This window comes from Theropithecus gelada, chromosome 5 (assembly GCF_003255815.1).
Source record: "Theropithecus gelada isolate Dixy chromosome 5, Tgel_1.0, whole genome shotgun sequence".
Classification (NCBI taxonomy): Eukaryota; Metazoa; Chordata; class Mammalia; order Primates; family Cercopithecidae; genus Theropithecus; species Theropithecus gelada.
Window position 1 is genome coordinate 184925566 of NC_037672.1, and position 4880 is coordinate 184930445.

Here is a 4880-nt window from a genome sequence, read left to right on the forward strand (position 1 = left end):
GGCAACAGGGTGAGACCCTGTCAAAAAAAAAAAAAAAAAAAAAAAAAAAAAGGAAGAAAGAAAAGAGAAAGAAAGAAGGATTATCTTTGATTACCTTTTACTTGCTGCAGATAACTTCCCTGCCACATCATTCCAATATAGTCAAAGCAACATTTTTTTTTTTTTTTTTTTTTTTTTGAGACGGAGTCTCGCTGTGCTCCCAGGCTGGAGTGCAGTGGCGCGATCTCGGCTCACTGCAAGCTCCGCCTCCCGGGTTCACGCCATTCTCCCGCCTCAGCCTCCCAAGTAGCTGAGACTACAGGCGCCCGCCACCACGCCCGGCTAGTTTTTTTTGTATTTTTAGTAGAGACGGGGTTTCACCATGTTAGCCAGGATAGTCTCGATCTCCTGACCTCATGATCCACCCGCCTCGGCCTCCCAAAGTGCTGGGATTACAGGCTTGAGCCACCGCGCCCGGCCAAAGCAACATTTTTTAAACCATCAACAACTTTGTTTTTTATGGAGTTAGCAGTTATCTCTCTATATGTTTCGGTTTTCTTTTTCCTAGTGTACCAAACACAAGTTCATCCCTTATACTGTCCTATGGAGCTATAAAGCTTTTCTTGACATAGCCAAACGGCTAAGAAATAATCAGTTCTATTTATTTTTTCCTTCAAGTTACCTTTCTGTGAATCTTCCACCTTTGCTCTAATTGGGGCCAGCTGGTGCTGTCGTCCTGGGAATTTTCTCATACACCATCACTTTGTTAATTCCTTCACCTCTTTCCTTTCATGCACTCAGGAGGCATCCTCAGCAAGACTTAATGGTTGCTGGGTCATGATGAAATGTTGTAGGCATACTAGAGAAGCTCTTTCACTAAGTAGCTATCAGTTTGACAAAACAAATACAAAAACAAACAAAAGCTAATTTGTAGAGAGTTTTTTAGATAAAATTGTACTGTAAAACTTCAAAATCAGGCTGCCTCATCTGTTCATTAATGCCAGAGATCTTTGTTTTGTTCCTTCAGGTAAGGCAAATACCTGACATACAGGGATTGTTTAATAAACACTTTCTGGGTTTCTTGTTCATTCATTTAACGCCTTTGCCATCGTGGGGTTTCCATTCCAGACAGGAAGTGAAGTACGTAAAGTTAAATCAGGTCATGATTAATGCTACAAAGAAAATAATGTAGGGCAAGAGGTAAGAGAATGAGTGGGGACTGGAGAGAATGTTCAGGGAGGGCGCTGTTTGTGGAGGACAGATCAAGAAAGGCCTGTGTGGTGGCAGCCAGCTGGAGCCTAGCACTGCGGTCCAGACTAAAGATCACAGTCTCAACTAGTGGGTCACAAGGAGGATGGTGAGCGTTTGCTGAGGAACATATATGGGTGGTAGAGCCGACAGTCGTTGCTGATGGATTGAACACAGAATGGCAGCAAAATAAACGATGGCTCCAAAGTCAGTGCTGTCAGAATGAGCCTCCGAAGCTTTTCGAATGCACGGGGTCCCTGCGAGAGTGACACATTTGGGAATCTAGCTGGCTCTGACTGAAGCTACAGAGAAACATGGCAAAGGAGTGAGGAAGAAAGGATACTGAGGCGGGCTTAGGAGGCCCTTTATTAAAGCCTGGCTGGGTTTATAATCGCAGGCAAGAAGGGAAGCTAATGTAGTAATTCAGAAGGATGAAGAGAACTAAATTGAGGAAATAGGTTTTCATTTTTATCAAGCAATTCATCATTGACTACGACTCCACATTAATTCAGCTCTACCCATAAAGCAAATTAAATTACCCCAAGAAATCAATAAAAACACGGGCAGGGTAGGGAAGACGTTCTCAATGAATATTCACACGTCTTTTTTATAAGTATTTGGGAACAGATTTTGGTCTGAAGGGGTGAAGCATGTTCCCTACATCACTGCAGACCTAGGAAACGAATTCTATATCTCCTCTTCCCTCCACACAAGCAATCTAGCTCCACAAGGAAGATACAGATAGCACATTCTCAGAGGAAATTTACATAGATAGTTCCCGGACTATAGTTTACTCCTATCTGAAGCTCTGAATGTTAACATCCAATGTTGCAATGGCTTTTAGCTTCAGAAATTCCACAGGCCAAAGAGCAATGATAATTGTTAAGATGACTGCAACAGGAGCTTTTACCTCTACCCTCTATTTCAAATACAAAGTTCTCTTGTATCTCTGAGTATCTGAAATGACCACATAGTTCTCCTATCTGAAACAAGACACACAAAACAGGGTAATTTAGCTGACTAGAGAGTGCTCAGAGGATAAATGCAAAGCTCATTAAAACAGGGAGGGAAAAAGCTTATTCACATAGTTTTAATCTTTTTTTTTTTTTTTGAGACAGAGTCTCGCTCTGTCACCCAGGCTGGAGTGCAGTGGCACAATCTCGGCTCACTGCAACCTCTGCCTCTTGGGTTCAAGTGATTCTCCTGCCTCAGCCTCTCAAGTAGCGCTCGCCACTGCACCCGGCTGTTTGTATTTTTAGTAGAGATGGGGTTTCACCATATTGGTCAGGCTGGTCTTGAACTCCTGACCTTGTGATCTGCCTGCCTCAGCCTCTCAAAATGCCAGGATTACAGGCATAAGCCACCATACCCGGTCTGGTTTTAATCTATTTTTTTATTTATTTTTTGAGACGAAGTCTCACTCTGTTGCCCAGGCTGGAGTGCAGTGGCGCCATCTTGGCTCACTGCAAGCTCCGCCTCCCGGGGTCACACCATTCTCCTGCCTCAGCCTCCCGAGTAGCTGGGACTACAGGAGCCTGCCACCATGCGATAAATGGTGAGCCCATTTTTTTTTTTTGTATTTTTAGTAGAGACGGGGTTTCACCGTGTTAGCCAGGATGGTCTCAATCTTCTGACCTTGTGATCCGCCCGCCTCGGTCTCCCAAAGTGCTGGGATTACAGGCGTGAGCCACAGCTCCCGGCCCTAATCTATTTTTTAATTAAAAATTTTATTTTACATAAATACACTTTTTGAAAATAATTTTAAGTTTCCATCAACAGCTTCCTTTGAGTAATGTGAACCTCACCTCCACATTTTTGCCAGGCCTCAACTTCCCTTACTCTCCCCTCCAGTGAGCCTGTTATCCGTCTGCAAATCCTTTTAAAGAGATTCAATTTGTGTGGTTGGAAAGAATAAACAGCCCAGGTTTCAAGAATCTGAGTATCACTCTCTGGAGATTTTGAACATATTGGCTGTATTTCTGACTCAGTTAAGAAAAAAAAAGTATCTACCATTTAGGGTAGATGAGGTAATAGAAAGCATTCTGAACCTTACCTGGCAGGTAGCAAATGTACAACAAACTTAAATTGCTATTTTGAACGGAGAAGTAATATTTAAATTCACATCTTTTTTATTTATCATTCTACCACATCCATCTATCGTTACAGAGAATTCCTTTTTCTCATGTGAGGTTAAATTTCCAATCTCATACTTGATTCTTTCCAGGTCAAAAGGCCCATTCTCTTATATACGTTCCAATTTGTCGAGGCATAACTAAAATGCAAACTTATCCATCTTTTGCTGTTACCCACCTATGCGTTTTTTAACCTCCATGTACTACTGATAGCATTTATCACATTCCAATCAGAAAATCCGAAAAATCAAAGCTTCAAATTCCTTATTCCCTGTGAATTCTTTATCTCCTCTCTCTCCTGTAATTCCTTTCCTTGCTTTGTACAAGATCAAAAAATTAACGGCAGTGAGTTCACTCACCTCTCCTTCTTTCAGCCCTACACAGACTATTTTGAGCTGACTGTGCTGCCTTTCCATTGAAGACAGAAGGAGCTGGTCCAGATTCCTATGAGCTGTGAGACTTCCTGAGCCTCTCCTGCTAATCCTTAACCCAGAAATGTGTTAGTCGTTTGGCTATTAAAAAACTCACAGCTTGACATCCCTGCACATGTATAGAGCACTTTTTCCAAGTTATAACTACAGAACAAAACTAGATATTCTACTTTATTGATACATGTGTTGTCCAAAGTACATTTACCACATACAAATATAGAGACATCTTTTCAGTGTAGAGATGATCCCAGGCATTCCATAGCACTGGAGGCTCCTCTGGCCAAAGGTTTCCTAGGTCTACTTAGCTCAAATATCCAAGACTTACACCCTTTTTTTGTTTTTTTTTTTTTTTTTTTTTTTTGAGACAGGGTTTTGCTCTGTCGCCCAGGCTGGAGTGCAGTGGCATGATCTTGCCTCTCTGCAGCCTCGACCTCCCAGTCTCAAGTGATCCTCCCACCTTAGCCTCCTGAGTACTTGGGACTACAGGTGTGTGCCACCATGCCAGGCTAATTTTTGTAGAGAAAAGATTTCGCCATGTTGCCCAGGCTGGTCTGGAACTCCTGGACTCAGGCAATCCTCCTGCCCTGGCCTCCCAAAATGCTGAGATTACAGGCATGAGTCACCATGCCTGGCCACTTATTGCTTCTTTTTTTTCTTTTTTTTTTTTTTGAGATGAGTCTCGCACTATAGCCCAGGCTGGAGTGCAGTAGCGTGATCTAGCTCACTGCAACCTCCGCCTCCCAGGTTCAAGCAATTCTCCTGCCTCAGCCTCCTGAGTAGCTGGGACTAAAGGCTTGCACCACCATGCCCAGCTAATTTTTGTATTTTTTTAGGGAGACGGGGTTTTACCATATTGGTCAGGCTGGTCTTGAACTCCTGACCTTGTGATCCACCTGCTTTGACCTCCCAAAGTGCTGGGATTACAGGCGTGAACCACTGCGCCCAGCCCACTTATCACTTATTAAAGCTACTTCCAGTTATACCTTGCCCAATTAACAATCTTCCTAAAACAGCCATTTCATTATTACTAATCCCTAGCACCTTCAACACATTTTTACATTTAAACAGTAAATCGTACACTACACGAAAG